The 19,302-nt window shown below is 35.6% G+C and overlaps 1 protein-coding gene across 14 annotated transcripts in view; it reads right to left on the reverse strand.

Moving 5' to 3' along the window:
- The window catches only part of ZBTB20 (zinc finger and BTB domain containing 20), an 891,891-nt gene that overhangs the window by 836,982 nt on the left and 35,607 nt on the right, over positions 1-19,302 (reverse strand). For 11 of the 14 annotated variants that reach the window (XM_055430885.2, XM_055430310.2, XM_055431294.2 and 8 more), the window contains exon 1: positions 7,356-7,542. The exons of the other annotated variants lie outside the window; for them this stretch is intronic. The gene's annotated coding sequence lies outside the window, so the exon portion shown is untranslated. Of the gene's footprint in view, positions 1-7,355; positions 7,543-19,302 lie in introns of those variants that run through there. 14 annotated transcript variants of the gene reach the window in all.

Genomic DNA, 19,302 nt, shown 5'->3' on the forward strand with positions numbered 1-19,302 from the left:
TCTGATGGTTTCTGCAAAATGTCATGTGTGTGTTCACAGATTTGTTCAAACGCATGTAGTGCAGCTTTGCTAATAGAAAGTAGGAAGTGAGCTGTTTACCACGGGCAAGGCCATGGACATGGACCACCTCTCCACCTAGTGGCCACTGAGGAGGAGTGGAGCCATAGGAACCATACTGTGCTTCATTCACTTAAAAGTAGCTTTTTTATCCAACCATCCATAGGCCATCATGCCACTTCGTCTGAAAAACGACAACTTTTGATTCACTGCATTCATTGAATTATTAATTAGCCCTAATAATATATTGTGATATCTACTTAGGCTGAGGACAACAATAACCCAAAAACTAAAGTGTGTGTGTGTGGTCTCTTAGATCACCTAAATTGCCTTTATTCTTCCATTATTACCAACCTAAACTTCTCTCCATACATTTGTGATTTATAGGTAGAAAATGCAAGCAGAATTAACATATATATATATATACACACACTTATAATAAATGCACACAATCTTTAAGATAAAAGAAAACCTAATAAAGAAATTTATCCTTCACTTTACAGGCAAAGAGACTGACGAACAGAGAGATTATGATTTATTCAAAGTCATATAATCAGTTAGGAGTAGAAACCAGGTCTGCAATTCAACCAGTTTAAATCCTTTTTGACATTAGTTGATGCCTTGGTTCTCTAAGACGCTGTCTTTTGTTTGTTTGTTTGTTTGGTTGGTTGGTTGGTTTGGTTTGGTTTGTTTACCACACCATAGCGTTTCTCTCAACATACTAGGAAAAAAATTAGTTCCTAAACCTTTCACTCATGTATTTTCATGCTAAGCTGATAGTATGGTAAATAAGTCCTAGCACATCTTTATATTTATGGGTATATTCTGAGCCCATCAAAAGAGCATGCTTTTTTTTAAACTAAGGAATTATTCACATTTATTTAACATTTAAAAAGTGAAGAAGCAAGTGGACAAGGAATAGAATGTGCTGCTCAAAACCACTATACAAAAATGGTTTCAGAAAGCTACTCTAAAAAGAAATCTGAATCCATTCAGACTGACACGAAGTTTAGAGTTGTTTTTGTTTCGTTTCATATAAAAAATATTTAACTTTATTTTAAGAGAGGAAACACACACACACACACACGCATGCACATAAACTCAGTCAATCACTTTACCCGTTTTAATTAAACTCATGATGCTCTTCTGTGGCATGCCTTGGGAATGCTTTGTTGGGAAGCTTATTACCCAAAAAATGAAATCAGTTTACCAACTAGGAAAGTCTGCTCATAATCCCCAAACCAAGGCTTAAAAGGAAAAAGGTATGAAGAAAATCTGGCAGTGAGCATTTTAGAAATGTGATTCCTTATGACTTTCTCTCCCGTGATCTTCTTTTGGTGGTACCATTGGACTCTTTCTTGGAGGAGAAGGAGAATTTAGGTAAATCTGTTTTTTAAACAGGCATAGGGAGAAGAGAATGCTGTGTCCAACAGGTCAGATGGCTTTTATTGAGTGTTGGGGAGAAAGTCTTTTTCTTTCATTACACTTACACATTTAGAAGCTTCAAAGGCCCCTTTCCCTTCACCCTCAGCTTTACTTATACATGTTCTTATCTTCATTTGCTTCTTAATCATCTCTATTCTTCTCTCCTCTAGAGATGAGGTGAAGGGATAAAGCTTTTTGTTGATTTGAACAACTAGAAAGAGTACGAGCTATTTCAGCTCTTTTTGCCCAATATAAAGCTGGGGTGACAAGTGAAAACAACCCAGAAGATGGAGATGTTAGTAAATATGTGCAGACCCAAAGTGCATTTCTTGGGTCAAAAAGAATTTTAGTATGTCCAATATTCAAAAACAGTAAAAAAACAACAACAGACCAACAGTATAAAGCCATCCCTGAGACTACCTATATTTGCCTAGATCCTATTTAACCAATAAAAGAGAGGACCATATTCTCATTATTTAAATGTGTTGGTGTCTAAATAAGGGGATTTTGTTTACATTGATAATCATACAGTGTTCATACACATGCATACTATCCCCCAGAAAAATTACATCACCTAAGAGATTCATAGTTTTCTGCTAGTAATAGCTTTTTTACTTAGTTTTAATTTGGTACATAAGCAAACTGACAACATTCCTTTAACTTTTTCCCACTTGCATTTCATTTATGGAAAGACGCTCATACTATAAAAGAAATTTGTCAACAACAAATCATAATTTGATTACAATAGCAATTCAGAGAAAAATCTCTGAAAGAAAAGGAAAAAACAGCAAATATCCAGGTTCATTTAATAAAAAATTATAGCCTTTTAAACAATAGAGAACTAAAGTTTAAATAATTTAAATTCAAATGTGGTTTTTAAAAGAAGTTTAGATGGAAAATTTCTAAAGAATGAAATAACACTATTATATATTAAGATGAATTATTATCACCATTTTTAGTTTCAATGTATTGGACATCTTTTTAATCTCCAAAAACCCCAAACTCTATTAAATAGTTTTATTTTTTTTAATGCAAATCCTTACATTAGTTATTTATTATGAACAGCTTTCAAATAAACTCTTAACATTTTTAAATGCATAATGTGTAATATGTATGTTGAATTCATCATATCTCATGACAGAATAACGCAGTGGCAAAATTACTTGTAGTATCAGGAAAATAAACACAAAGTACAATAATTACCACCCTTCCCATCAAAGTTTCAGAGGTAAAACTCCATATTCAGAAATTTAGTTTCCATCTGGTAAGTAGATGGATCAATGTACTTAGCCCTTGCTCCTTTCCCAATGTACTCACTTGGAAGTCAGTAGCTAACTTTCCCTAAGTTAAAGCAGTTATATAAGGGTTGCACTGGTTAACTGAACTACAGAATACCCTAAGCTGAAGGTTCAACTGAGTGTCAAAAGATTCCAGAAAGGCAAGGTCCATGTCCTCAAGCTGATTATTTTCAAGCAAATTGTAGAATCACAAAAAAAGCTTGATCCTAGAGTAGAGTAGAGGTTATGAAGCCAAAGTCAAACATAATTTTTCCACAGTTTAGTGTGGAAATAGCACGCCACTTACTCATTATTACAGTTGAACAGCTAGAGTGGCAGAAAAGCCCTTTTTTTCTTATAGGCCCTTGAATGTTGTTTCTAACATCTGCTGTAGTGGTTACACATACATGATAGTAATAATAGATGGCACTATTTCTTCCCACAGCCTACACTGAAATTAGAAGTAATAGAGCTCAAAGAATCTATTTTGATACATTAAACATAACTGACATCAATGTTATTTGATGACTAAATGTATAATATCTATGTTACAGGAAAATACATGAATTTAGACTTTCTCTAGGAATTCTAGGATACAGATATTGCCCTTGGGTTTTTGGTAAAGAATTGAAAGGATTTTGTTAGTTATTTGCCATTGGTTATAATCCCTGAGGATTTAGCAATATGCTAGAAATTACGTAGGCAATGGAAATGCATGAAAGATTGGTTTTCAAGAATACTGCAAAATTCACCAAGTTTTGCCAAATAAACTAGAAAAAGCATATGTAATTTGAAAATCTGGAGCAAAGAATCAAATGGCCAATGCTGTCTCTAGAAACATTGTAAATAACACCCAGTGTTGCATAAGCTAACCAAAATGGCTTATACAACATGAAAAAAAAATCATATAAAAGGGTTGATTTCTAATAATAACTCTTAGATGTACAAATTTGCACAACTGCTAGTGTTTATTGCCCTTGATGTGGGGTGAACTATTACTATGTAAGCAGTATATGATTTCTATGTGCTTGTGATAGTTACATGGCCATATAAATGAAAATATTTAAGTTTTCTTTTCAGTGCTACTCAACTTTTCATGCTAATTACATTCTTACTGGCTAAGGACTTTAGGGTGAGGTACTAGTTTATTCCTTTGTAGAAGTTTAATAAAGCACATTTTCCACTGAAAAAATGCAGTTTGCTAAAATATGTTTCTAAAGTGGCCTCCAAGACAAGTCAGCTCTAATATCTATTATCAACTTTTAGACTTAAAAGAGGCCACCCTTGGGACTGAAGAAGGCTGGAACTAGTGGCATTCAAAGAATGTCAACATCAGTGCTTCCTTTGCCAGAAAGGATCACTAGTTAGCAGTATCAGCCAGATGCTGCCTCTACACACCTTGCCAGACCCTGGGGCAATGCATTTGCTCAGGGTCTGAACTTGGCTCCTCTGTGGCAGCAGGACTAGCCGCTACTCAAGCTTGGGTGAGTTCATGAACACAGCCACTGATAATTTCTATATTTATAGAAAGCCAGAACATGTGTAGATAATCACACAATTGGATATTTATGAAGTGCCAGATTTTATGAATACGGGAATTTGTTAATTAGCACAAGGACTAATCATTAAAATTCAAAAATAGATAAATAAACAGGAATACCATTTATTTGTTCACATTTCAGGGAAAAATATGCAGCTGCTATTCCTTTGATGAATGTAGGCTTCTGGAGAAAAAAATGTGAAGAAGAAAAGTATCCAAAAGTCTTGAAATCTTAATGAGTAAAATCCAAGAAATCATTATATAGTCTTTATATTAAAAATGACCATAGTGACTCTCCCCTTAAGTTAAAGAAAAAAGTTTAAACCAACATGTGCTTAGCATTTGAATTACGCTGCCTTGCATTCCACTATTTTGGTCCTTTTCAAGGAGTCAAAACTGATTTTCATCGGATAGGAGTTAAAAAGCACATAACACGTCACTCAATACCAAATTGTTTTAGCTACAGGGCATGGCAAAGCATGAAATAACTGCTTTAGAACACTTCCTCATGTGGGTGTGTTAGATAACTGTCTGCTCCAACATTAAAACGAAACATACTGTGACCTGACCAAGACTTCGGGCTTTCAATAGGCAGATTTCATGTGCTGATAGGAAAAGCCCACCATAACCAGTAAGGCTGGTTAATGAATTCTTCTGGCACTCTATAGCCCTCCTGTGATGCAAGCCTTTCAGCTTTCCAAATCCCTATATAGCAGAATACACTGGTTTTAAGTTTCCTTATGCACATTTTATAATGTCCTGCTGTATTTAGATTGTGACAGTCCCTCCAAGAAAAGCCTTTGATTATTTTTCATACTAAAAATATTTTAGATCTACTGAAGGCTCAGAATTATAATGCAAAAGAAAATATATACACATTCTAAAAATCTAACCAACCACAAAAATGACTAAATGTTTACTGTTATTCTTTCTAGAAGGTTAAAGGAAATTTTCATCTTCTCTTAAAAACCTGTTTTTTTTTTTGTTTGCTTCTAATTAACCTAAATATGCTTAACATAAAATTTTAAGATGTCATATCCTCAAAGAATTTGTTTCCTTTATCCACACATATATGAGAATATGTACATAAATATATACACACATGCACACAGGTATCTGCTCACATACATGTGTACAGAAAAAGAATTATTAGTCAAGAGATATAGTAAAGATTTCTTTTAAAAAGATTAGAATTTTAGGTAGTTCTCATAATATTAATATAGAAAATGACAGGTGCATCAGACATGCACACTTTGACACTAGTTTTTAAACAAATGTTTGAGTCAAAAGTCTCAAATGGAAAAAAAAATCACATTTGAAACACCATATATTGCATACCATATGAACATACACTTTCAGTAGTTTCCCCCAAAGTTCCCCTTTAGACCTTCAGGGTTAAAAAAATCCCTGACAGGACCTGACTGAGTGTCCTTAGCATCTGTACTACTCTTGGTCAAAGCTGGCCTTCCAGCTTAAAAGACGGTTTGTGTAAAACAAGCAAATTAAAAGTCTCTGAACAAATTTTTTAAAAGAAAGGGAAGAAAGCCTTTCAGTTGCAAAAGTTCACCACCTTTGGAATAATGGATTTTTAATAAACATTTTACTAGGTTGGAACATCGAGAACGTGTTTGAGAATCTGCTACAGCATCCCAGGTGGGTTAAGAATATTGCTTTATGGACTTCTTTGTGTTATCAGAGAGGCCTAATGGAATTTAAAAAAAAAAAGTGCCACTTCTATTAAATAAATAATTTATTAAGAAAAAGGTGATTATTACTATCAAAGATCTCTATAGATTAGCATCCATTTTCTATCATTGCTTATGTGTATGCGGAAAATATTTATCTTACCACCTGACTTAATTTTTGTCAAAGGAATAACAGTTTTACTTTCCGACAAACCCAAATAAAACTCCACTAAGGAGACCATTTCAAATGGACCTATTTAACTACTTCTTTGAATCAAAGAACACTGTTCTGGGAAAACTCTTCAACAATGTCAGCTAGTTGTAAAGGCAACTTTTCCCACCATAAAAAAGAAAAATAAATAATACAGGAAAAAGAAAACACCTCAAAAACTATGCTTGAACTAACAAATACATTATTTATAGTTCCCGAAATGTTAAATGAATACTTACAGTTGTTGCACAAGATGGCCTGATACACTTCATAGCTTCCACTTTGTAAAAAGATGGCCAGCCCCCGACTCCTCCCTCCCCAAGCATAATAAACAGTAACATACTAAAAGGAAACTGTCCCAGGATAAAAACTTCTTGTTAAGAAAGTGTGCATTCTTACTAACCCACAGTGATAGCCCTATAAATGTAAAAGTTCATCTGCAAAATAAAAGTTACAAAACAGAATAACTTATTCCTTTCCAAATACATCCCCAGATGAAATATAGAAGAGTATGTAATAATAAAACTAATTACTAGATTTTTACCCACACTTAGTGACAACCCCTCACCTTATGGCCAATGCCATCAAATCAATATACTGGCAAAAGGTATTTAAACTGCTTCAAGGATTTAAACTGTAAATATGGACTTTAAACTTCAATGTAAAACAAAGAACAAGAGTCTCACTTTAGTAATACCCACGCTGTCACTGCAGCTAAAACTCATTGGCACATAACTAACAAAACCCAGTTTGCAATAAATAAGGACAACATGATATATAGACAGACAGATGGAATTGCATAAACAGACAAGAAAAGCAAAGAGACTGACAAACATACGGAGGGGTCTGTTTTAAAAGAGTGAAAGATACTGATTTATTTGGAACTTTAGTGAGAAAAATAGGTTTGTTTGTAATTATTTTTAAAGTAATTAAACTAAATCACAAGGGCACACCCTTAAATAAGTAGGAAGAAAATTAGTAGAGGATAGGCCTCCTAGAGATATTCCAAATTTTAAGCTAGCAATAGCTCTGTCAAACTTAAATCTGGAAATTAAAATTCAAGGGAGAAAGAATAAAAGCATGGGGGCTAAAGGAGATGATAGGTAGAGGGGGGATTGAGGGAGCAGGATTTTTTTTTTTTTGAAAGTTGTCTGCCCTACCTTCTTCCCCAGCGCTGAGTTTCTCTTCTCATAATCGGTGTCTCCCTGGAAGTACAGTGTGAGTGGTAATGACTGCCTGCCTCCCTAATGAGTCCATTTTCCTGCTCTTGATGTTGTGTATATACACACACTGCAACCTACCTTACAAACCACAGAGACGGGAAGAGAGAGAGAGAGGGAGGGAGGGAGGGGGGGGCAGAGAGGGAGAGAGAGACAGAGACAGAGCAAGCGAGTGAGAGAGAGAGGAGAGAGAGAAAGAAAAACAGAAAGAAACAGAGAGAGAAAGGCACAGACAAAGCCCTCCTACCAGACAGCAGACAGCCCTCCTTCCCCTATCCAGCAAAACGCAACTCGTCTAATGCAGCAACAGGTTCAGTACTGCCAGACCAACAGAGTGAAAAAGGTATATTCTCTATAGCATTACTGCTGCAAATAAACAGTTTAAGAGCAGCTGGCTCCACCTTCTTTATTTATGCTCCATTATGAGGAATGCATTGTTTCAGTTCTGGCATACAGTACATGTAATTATCATAAATACATTTTTTGCATATTAGCAGGAAATAGTGAAATACATAGCCTATTTGTGCAGTCTTATAAATTTATTTTTTTAATGTGAAAAGAGTGTCAACAAATCTGCTCTGACAAAAGCCTAGTAATGATTTTAAAGTCAAAGCAGTCTTAAAGGAAGCTCTGAAAGAAACATACTCCATACAATAGGAAAACTGATCTCAGACAAAACTGATAACTGCGAAGAAGAAATCATTCCTCAGTAAATAAATCAAGACCATAAGCAAAATCGCAGACAGAAAAATAATTCAGTTGAATTAAGTAACTAATAGATTGGTACTCTAGAAGGCGGCAGATCGGTTTCTTATTTGAAGCATCTATCTGTATAAACATCACAGTGCCTTGTACTTTGTGTGAACAGGTGCAATGCATATAGTACATAGTGTTACAACAACAGAAATAAATCCCACAAGAAGCTTCCATCACTAGCAGGACAAGATTACATAGAATATGGATCTGAAACCACAGCAGAAACCCCTTGTTCTTTTATTAGGAGGAAAAAATAAAAATAATCAATGCTTCTAAATAAAGCTTCCTTAAAAGAAAAAAAAAATGTTTTTCTTTGTCTGATGCCTCTCATTTTTTTTTTCGCTACATGTTGCTTGAACTAAAATAATGCTGATACTGCACTCCTTACCCCATCGCGTGTTTCCCCACCCCTTCCCCCACTCCCAGGTGCCTTTTCTCCCATAAGTGATACATTTGCAGCCATGGAATCACAAAGACCAGAAAACAGAACTAGTTTCAAGCCCTTCTCCTTGTCTCCCAGTTTTTTAAACTAGACTCTGCCCGTGTACCTAGATAGCTACCTTTCTTAAGATATTTCTGTACAGTTTGTCTGTGTGTCATTTAGATGGAACTTAGGAACAGTACAATAGAGGCTAAATATTCTAAAGAAAATTTATATACAAATGAAAAATATAACTGATTCTGACCTATTCAAACTTTGCATTTAGGCACCAATAATTAAGTATATTAATTGTAAAATCATCCTTTTTACTTGGTTTAGTGTTTTATGATTCTCTCAAAGTAGGATGTGTTCCTTTGCACAAACAAAACTACTTCACTGTATAAGCATCAATTCCTTTGTTTAAGAGTACCTTTTTCTTACCCAAGGAGAATAAGAAGACAATATTTGATTTCTACCAACAGGAACCAAAAGGAATGTAAAGGACCATGAAGTCTATTCACCTTTTCTAAAGAACAACCAGTTAGTTGAATTAAAAAAGAAAAACAAATATTTTGGCTTAGTGAAAAATGCACAACATCTCAACAGTTTTTCCACATCTGCATACTTTACTAGATTCCAAGCACAATAAGTGACACATTCTTAGTACTTTCTAGAGTTCAAGATACACTTTCCCTACTGGAACTGGTGACCCATGTATTAAATTGACCATTGCACCACATGAAACAATAATCCTAATTGACTATCAGGCTCTGAAATTATAAAGTTATTAAATTAAATTGTTTCATATGTTGATATGCCATGGGGCAATTTCATCCTGTAGAAAGATTCTAAGGTGGGAGTTAAGAACTAGTTTTGGTCCCACTGTTACTATAAATATTTTGTGTAACCTCAGCAAGCCAACTAGCCATTCTCAGTTTCACATTAAAAAATTAAATTTAAAAGGAAGGAATTGACCAGGTTAACATAATAATGATAATGATGATAGCTAATGCTTAAGTCCTTACTATGTGCCAGGCACTCCTATAAGTACTTTGCATTTATTAACTCACTAAATCCTAATAATGACCCTATGAGGTAGGCATTATTTTCAGTTTCATTTTCCAGATGAAGAAACAGAGAGGTTAAGTGATTTGCTCAAGATCACACAGCACAACAGTAATGAGACCTAAAACCAGCCTGTCTGGTTTAGAGATCATGTGTTTAATTTCTACACCATATTGTCTCCCAATATTTAATGCTAACTCAAGCCTCATTTACCCAGAAGATTCTGTGGTTGAGTCAAATCCAACATATCTTGACACTTCCTCTTACCTTGCTTACCAATATAGCATGGTGCAAATTTTTCTTCTAATTTACACCCATAACTCTCAATACATTTGGTTTAAGTGTCTAGTAATTCCAATCCCAAAGAAAGGCAATGCCAAATAATGTTCAAACTACCGCACAATTGCACTCATCTCATGTGCTAGAAAAGTAATGCTCAAAATTCTCCAAGCCAGGCTTCAGCAATATGTGAACCATGAGCTTCCAGATGTTCAAGCAGGTTTTAGAAAAGGCAGAGGCACCAGAGATCAAATTGCCAACGTCCGCTGGATCATGGAGAAAGCAAGAGAGTTCCAGAAAAACATCTATTTCTGCTTCATTGACTATGCCAAAGCCTTTGACTGTGTGGATCATAATAAACTGTGGAACATTCTGAAAGAGAAATCTGTATGCAGGTCAGGAAGCAACAGTTATAACTGGACATGGAACAACAGACTGTTTCCAAATAGGAAAAGGAGTATGTCAAGGCTGTATATTGTCACCCTGCTTATTTAACTTATATGCAGAGGACATCATGAGAAATGCTGGGTGGAGGAAGCACAAGCTGGAATCAAGATTGCCGGGAGAAATATCAGTAACCTCAGATATGCAGATAACATCACACTTATGGCAGAAAGTGAAGAAGAACTAAAGAGCCTCTTGATGAAACTGAAAGAGGAGAGTGAAAAAGTTGGCCTAAAGCTCAACATTCAGAAAACTAAGATCATGGCATCCGGTCCTATCACTTCATGGGAAATAGATGGGGAAACAGTGGAAACAGTGGCAGACTTTATTTTTCTGGGCCCAAAATCACTGCAGATGCTGACTGCAGCCATGAAATTAAAAGAGGCTTACTCCGTAGAAGGAAAGTTATGACCAACCTAGACAGAATATTAAAAAGCAGAGACATTACTTTGTCAACAAAGGTCCATCTAGTCAAGGCTATGATTTTTCCAGTAGTCATATATGGACGTGAGAGTTGGACTATAAGGAAAGCTGATCCCAGAATTGATGCTTTTGAACTGTGGTGTTGGAGAAGACTTTTGAGAGTCTCTTGGACTGCAAGGAGATCAAACTAGTCAATCCTAAAGGATATCAGTCCTGAATATTCATTGGAAGGACTAATGCTAAGGCTGAAGCTCCAATACTTTGGCCACATGATGCAAAGAATTTACTCATTTGAAAAGACCCTGATGCTGAGAAAGATTGAGGGCAGGAGGAGAAGGGGACAACAGAGAATGAGATTGCTGGATGGCATCACAGACTCAAAGGACATGGGTTTGGGTGGACTCTGGGAGTTGGTGATGGACAGGGAGGCCTGGCATGCAGTTCATGTGGTTGCAAAGAGTTGGACACTACCAAGCAACTGAACTGAACTCTATTTTATAAGGTTACATAATCCATTTAATCACCCTTCTTTGTTTCCCGATGTCCATAGTATATGCAACCATTTGCTTGAAGTGGAAAATATAATAATTTGTAACCAATAAGGCTATCAATTCATAAAGCCCAATGGCAACCCACTTCAGTATTCTTGCCTAGAAAATCCCATGGACAGAAGGAGCCTAGTGGGCTAGAGACACAGGGTTGCAAAAGAGTCAAACACGGCTTGGTGACTACAGAACAAGAAGTAGCATTATATGTAGTTCCCATATGAATGCCCTGTGTTTAAAAAAGCAAAAAAAAAAAAAGAAAGAAACTACACAGTTCTTAAAGTTTCCCTCGTTCAAATATCAAATACTAAAGCAAGTAATTGTCTAAATAATTAAATAAATAATAATATAAAATATAATTTAAAAATTCTTGCTTTCCGCAGCTTGAGAAAGGCATGAAAAGCAAGGATTTAATTATAAATGATTTGTAAGAGATGCTAAATAATATCTTATGATTTTTATGTAGTTGGTTTTAACTTTGAACTATTTAGATATATTCTGAAGACTTTTATACTAAAGTTTTATTCTGCAAGAGAGAATTTAACCACTCTGATCTTTGTGTGCTAACTAAACATGTATTTTGTGCCCAAATATGTGCCATACTACTATACTTCAGAGTGACAAGTGAAGATAAAATGTGTGATGTAGTTTCTGCTTGTGAGGATTTCACAGGCTGGTGGGGGACAGACACGTAAATAATATTAGAAGAAGCAGATAATCTTGCCACTACTTCCTGTAATATCCCATGTAATGCAGTGCCTTAAGTTTCCTGCACTTTCCTCAAAAATCTAAAGTGAAATTAAACAAAACAAGCATATATACCTAAATTTAAAATATGCCTTATGAAAGATGTGTGTGTGTGTGTGTGTTACAGGGGGGGTACTGAGGTTGGCCTGAAGATAGCTTTTTCTCCAACAGTGTGGCTTATAGACTCATTAAGCAAAGTTTGTCCATTGTCCCCAAGGTGCGTAGTAAAGAGTCTTCTACAAGTACACAGTACATGTACTTCTTAAATGATGTGGAAATCAGTGATACCTATTGCCCTGGAGCATCAAATGCCATTAATTTTAGGGTTACAATGTAATTTGATCAGAGATTATTGATTTGGCAAGTGAATACTTCCAAAAATAAATAAAAGATGGGATTTTAAAAAATTTTGAAAACAAATCAACTAAATTCAAAAACATTTGAATATATACCCCTATCCCAGGTATACTTTTGCCAAGTCCTTTCTCAGGGATCATTAATGTTTTTATATTATGTGAAGCTAAACAGGAAAAAAAAAATTGGAATAGCTTAAGATTGTTCACAAGAACATTTCCAAAAGATACCTTTATTGCCCAGATTAAAAACAAAAAGAAGGGGGAGGAGTGAAAATATGAGTCATGTTGCAATGATGGACATTTTACTTATCCATAATTTCTTTCACATCTACAACATATGTTCTAGTATAAGTCTGAAACTGGCCTTAGAGTTCCTTGTAGGAATGGAACCATATCCTTTAAGAAAAATAGCTTTTAAGCTGGTTAGGGTCAAAGAGTGAGACCTGAATAATTCTTTTTGTGTGTTTAAAGTGTGCTGCAGAAGAACTAAATAACAGTTTGGAGGCAGAGGAGCATAGAAATGAGAGGGGAGGAGGAAGAGAGGAGAATCACAGGAAAGAGGGGACAGTGAGAAATTCCCCAATGTCAAGGTGGCCACAGATGTTTGTTTGTTTGTTTTTAAAGTGTTGCCTAATATGAAATTCCAAGAGGTCTGCATTTTTGCAATACAAACCTTCTTTCCAAACGTGGAAAGCTTGGTATATTCTATAACCCTGTTGATTAGCTTGTCCGCGCGTGTGTGTGTGTGCGCGCGTGCGTGTGTGTTCAGCCGCATCTGACTGAAATCCCATGGATAGTAGCTCACCAGGCTCCTCCATCCATGGAATTTTCCAGGTAAGAATACTGGGGTGGGTTGCCATTTCTTACTCCAGGGGATCTTGCCAACTCAAACTCGGGTCTCTTGTATCTCCTGCACTGACAAGCGGATTATTAACCATTGCGCCACCTTGGCTAAGATGGAAAAATCAAAGTACAGCCATATGAATGTACAGCTCCTATGCTATAGCCTCTGAAAACACAGGCACTTCTTAGTGAGACAGTACACACTTCAGAGTTGCAAGGAGTGACCAGTGGCACTTTGAACAGTGGCCAGTAAATGGTGAATAGTGAATAGCAAAAAGCCAAAAGCCTCTTCCACATAGAATGACTTGAATATGGATATGAGTCAATCACCTTTCCCCCCCACAAATACATAGGAGAAAAATGGTCATGTGAGAAGACACAGAGATTGTCTGAATTACAAGATTACTATTGACTATTATTATTGTTATTAAATACTACCTCTATAAACTGATCTTAAATGACATGAATATCTTCAGAAATTTAGAGGAGAGTACTTTCATGACACAATCAATACAATTTGAATCAAAAAAATTAAAAAACATAAAAATATCATTCTTATCTCCCTGGCTCTAGAAAAATGTACTAGGTATATATACTACATTAACTCTGTCTGCTCCCTGCTCAACCTTCTCTCCTACACAGTCTAGAACAGTGTTAGGAACTGTCTTTAAAGTTTCAACACTTACATAATAATTTATTCATATGTACAGATTATATTCAGTGCACAAGGAAAAAGAAAGAGAAACTACAGAGGGTATTTCACAGGAAAAATAAAAGTTACATAGGTTATAAAAGAGGCATCTTAACTGCTACAGACATTGTTTGTCTAGCAGGTTAGCGAGATCCCCACTGTTCTGCTTGGTAACTCGATACGTGAAAACTCAAACTCCATATTCTTCTCATCTAAAAAGTTGCTACTCTTAGTAAGGATGCCTTCTTATAATAAAAGTTACCACCATTGCAGAGTCAGGAACTGTACTTAGTGCTACGTAACTCATTTGACCCTCCCCACAGCATTATAAGAAAGGTACTATTAATACTTTCATTTATAGATGAGGAAACTGAGACCAAAGTCTTGCAGCAAATAAGTGGCAGAAGTCAGGTCTAAACTCAATCCAAATGGAATTTGAAGGAATAAAGGGAGTGGCTTGACAAAACTACTCCAAAATTTTCTAGAATAATAAACTAGCCAGATTAGGAAGAAATTTGGGGAGAAAAAATAATGACAAGAAACAAGTCTGAGAACAGCTATATTCCCCAGATAATTTCAACATTTATTTTAAACATATTTGAGAAAAAGTACACATATCTCAAAATAAAATTTAAAGAAAGGATATGAAGAAAAGCAGAATATAAATAAATAGCTTTCAAACAGGATGAAAGAAATACCAGGAACCAGTTTGATTAAAGAGTTGGAAACATTAATAACAATCTGTCCAGTAATATTGAAGTCAGTTATTAATAATAGAGTCAGCATGATAAGAGCCCGCTAACTTCTCTGAGGCAACAGGCCACAGGGATAATTCAAAATAGGTAGAAACGGTATCTCTTATTTTTAAGAAAGCTCACTTAACCCCGATAAGTTACAGGTTTACAACCATAACCTTTGAAACATATAAGGTTATATCAAGTTTTTGGAAAAGCATCTAAAAAAATCTCAATCTTCTTCATTTCTATTAATAACAAATACAGGAAAACCTCATTAATCAGAGTACATACAATCAGAATGTATAATTTGTCAAATACATTTACAGGATTCTTGTGAAACAGAAATTTTGAAATGAATTACATTATACTTTAATAATTACATTGGTTGTTTCAAAATTATCAGATTATCAAAACATATTCTGCTTTATGTTGAATAGCTATAAATTTAGGCTTATTCTTAAATTAAATGTGGTGTTCTCCTCTATTTCAAACTGGTGACATTTTACCACTTAAAATGTAATAAATGGAACTTCCACAACACAAATAATACACCCAACATCATCTATGTAGAATATGAACATAAAATAAGTGCCTCACCAGGAAACAGCTTTTATTAGTAATCAATAAGAGAAGAATACTGCCCATAATTAAATCTGTATTAATTATGAAAAGGGTTATGAAAGAAATAAATCATCATTGTGGATTTCACTTTAGAAATTTAATCATCTGGGACTTCAATACACACTACTTATAAAGTCATACCCAAAAATTTGATACTGAAATAAACTGAAAAGCACTTTAAGCTAATATTTTTTAAAAATTCATGTGGTTTTGTATAAAAAAACTTGTTTAACTATACTCCCTTCACCAATAAATGCATCTAATTCAATATGCCATTCAATAATTAATTTTGATATAGCAGTTTAATTGAATGTTTACAATATACTTGAAAATAAAATATTATAAAATATTTGTTATAAAATAAAATGTCAAATATTAAGTTTTTAAAAAATTCTGAAGTTTCCCAGGTGCCACATTTAATGGAAAGTGAAAGTCGCTCAGTCATGTCCTGTTCTTTGCGACCCCACGAACTATACACAGTCCATGGAATTCCCTAGGCCAGTACTGGAGTGGGTAGCCTTTCCCTTCTAAAGGGCATCTTCCCAACCCAGGGATCGAACCCAAGTCTCCTGCATTGCAGGCATATCTTTGCCAGCTAAGCCACAAGGGAAGCCCAAGAATACTAGAGGGGATAGCCTATCCCTTCTCCAGAGGATCTTCCTGACCTAGGAATGGAACCGGAGTCTCCCACAGTGTAGGTGGATTCTCTACCAACTGAGCTATCAGGGAAACCCCTATTATTTTTAAAGTTAAATTAATGAGTGTATAGAAATAAATAATAAATCAGAGCAGTTTTTAGTCAGTGATGGGTGATACCTAAAAATATTTATAGCTGGAAAGGCATGGGCATAGACCAGTAAGAAATGTTACTGTAACTACTAATCAAAACAGATACTGGCTATAAATAAACGACTTATTGCCAGGGTGTACCTCCTGAAAAACAACACTAGCTTTAGGTAACAAACCAGAATCTATTTTATAAAACAAGTTATAAAATTTGGAGGAATATGTGTTTTTACTACTGAGCTACTACCCCTGTATTCTAGATCAATAGATTCTCCAATTAAAAATATACTTCCTATCAGTAAAAACATTTTGAACTCTATGTCGATCACTTGTCTGTTCTCAACTCCATTCCCACCTCTTCCATGCTCTCTTATGTGGCTGAACCTGAAAACTACATTTCCTAGATTGCTTTGCTGGGATGGGTAGCACTGGCAGAAGATCAAAGGGAATTTTTTTCCCTTCTGTTTTTGGCACCAGCAATCGCTGCAGTGGTGTTTCAGCAGCCTCTGTAGCACAGAGATCTTGTAGCACAGATCTTGGGATCTGGCTCTCAGGACTGCTGGCTGCAGCAATAGGACCACAGTTGCAGAACAGCAGCAGCCGTCACAGGTGACTAGAAGCTCTACCAGCCTTGGCAAGTTCAAGAGCACTGGAGGAACTGTGGACCCCTGGGCTCCTGCCCTATCAGTAGGAGTGTGGTTACCTGGCTTCCCGTGAAGCAGTGGCCATGGCAAATCTAACATTCACACCCTCAGCAGTGCTCCAGCTTCCTCAGCAGCTCAATGCTCATAAGCTCTAGGTAACCAAACCTTCCATTGCTTTCTACAGGTGTTAGTGTTAATCACTCAGTTGTGTCTGATTCTTTGTGACTCCATGGACTATAGCTGGCCAGGCTTCTCTGTCCATGGGATTTTCCAGGTAAGAATACTGGAGTGGGTTGCCATTTCCTCCTCCAGGGGATCTTTCTGAGCCAGGGATAGAATCTGGGTCTCCCACATTGCAGGCAGATTCTTTACAGTCTGAGCCACCAGGGAAGGCCTGCTTCCTACAGGTACTTATTGCTAAATAATACTGCCACCTTCTTTTCTTTCCTCCAGACTTTCCAACACTTTTGCAACCAATTTCTTGGATTAAAATCCCTCTGTTCTGAGTCATGTCTGTTTTTCTGCCTGGGCACTGATTAAATATAAGCCCATACTCCAATATATACAACTACTTATAAATTATAGACTTATACCACTATATTATATGTTTGCATTATAGAACATATGGAGCAATAGATGTTTTAAAGAATGAGATAAACAAGAAATAAACAGTTTTTAAAGTAAACTTTAATGTTTTATTTATCAACAATTTTCAAACATTCTTGTTGTCACTAAAAAATAAAATTTTTAGAGTATAATAAGATTAAATATTTGCCATTCTTGGTATTTCAGCTTGGTTTTACCCTTTAGGAAACAATCATTTGAAAATCTGGTACTATGTTCAGGTTATTGTTATATTTAGCTGTAATGGTTGTCATGGAGGGGGAAAAGCCTCACAAAAGAGAAGATCCAAATGGAAGAAGAGCATCATTAACTGTGCTTATTCAATCACGGTATTCAATTTTCAATCCCAGCCACCAATTATGTAAAAGATTTTGTTGAAATTTGGCTAGTAAATTTCCACCTTCCCATGTGTCAACCAGTCATTCTTAAAAACTAAGAGGTACATGTAGCACCTTTACTTTTTTTAACCAAAAACAAACTGTTAACCTATTTAAAGATTTCATTTGGAAGATTTTATAACAAGTTATAAAATTCTGTTTCAAATTTGAAAAAACATTCAGATACAGTTTTGGGCAGTGTTAAAATTATACAGAAATTAGAGTTTTACAATTACATTGGCTTTGGCAACAGTCACACAACTTGAAAATAACAACAAACATTCAATATGAAAATGTCCTCTCCATACTATGGATCTTTCCAAAAGCAGCTATCTTCTCATTCACTGTAAGTATGATTACTTTAAAAAAAAGATCAAGTATGTTTCTTTTTCCAAAAATATATGTTAAGAGAGCACCTGTTATCACAGAAAAGGTCAGCAAAATTAGAATTCTTATTCTGTAAAAGAAAAATGTATAACTGCAACAACTTTCATATCACTTCTCAATGATCTCCCACTGAATAACCAGTAAGCCTCAAGTGGTGCAAATAATATTACAGCCACTCTCCCACCTTACTACCAAGTATTTATTGTAAAGCCTCCACTTCTATATTTGATTTTGTTTTCTACTACATTTTAAAGATTTTATTTTTAAAAAAGTCACATCAATGATACCCTACAGCACTTGTGCATCCTTTCATTTTAATTGATTTGCTAAAATAGCTCGCTTATATGTGACAAGTAGATGAATTTTATGTGTGGAAGTTGCTTGGTAATCTTATCCAGAAATCTTTTTCCATTCCAACCACACCGACCACTTCAATACTACAAAACTATGTTAACACAGTTTTTTCAGAATGCATTTTTTAATTAGAGGGTATTTTGATGCTTGGCAAGCATCTTTTCCAGTAATCCTTTTAGTGACTCATAAATCATAGTTCTTCATATTACTGAAATTGAGCCTATCAAATATCATTGGTTGAAATGCTAGAAATAGTGCTATTTCCATGTACCTATACAGTGAACCTTTCATACTATATAATTTATTCAGATACTTATTTCTTCAAATCTTCAATGTTTTCTATGCATCTTCTAATACCATTTGCTGACAAATAAATGTGATATTGCTTGCTGTCATATTTTTCATGCATTATTCCAGTCATTTTTCTCAAGGCATGCCATATACTCAGGGTAAGGTTCATCCTTTAATGATAGTGAATATAAGTCCAAATTTCAAATAGACCTCTTGTTCATTATTTTTGGTTGTGCTGTGCTGTGCTTAGTCGCTCAGTCACTTTTTGCGACCTCATGGACTGGAGCCTGCCAGAGTCCTCTGTCCATGGGGATTCTCCAGGCAAGAATACTGGAGTGGGTTGCCATGCCCTCCTCCAGAGGATCTTCCCAACCCAGGGATGGAACCCAGGTCTCCTGCATTGCAGGTGGATTCTTGATACTGTCTGAGGCACCAGGGAAGCCCAAGCATACTGGAATGGGTAGCCTATCCCTTCTCCAGGAATATTCCTGACCCA

The sequence above is a fragment of the Moschus berezovskii genome, chromosome 1 (genome assembly GCF_049115385.1).
Source record: "Moschus berezovskii isolate FMDL1 chromosome 1, NW_MosBer_1.0, whole genome shotgun sequence".
Lineage (NCBI taxonomy): Eukaryota > Metazoa > Chordata > Mammalia > Artiodactyla > Moschidae > Moschus > Moschus berezovskii.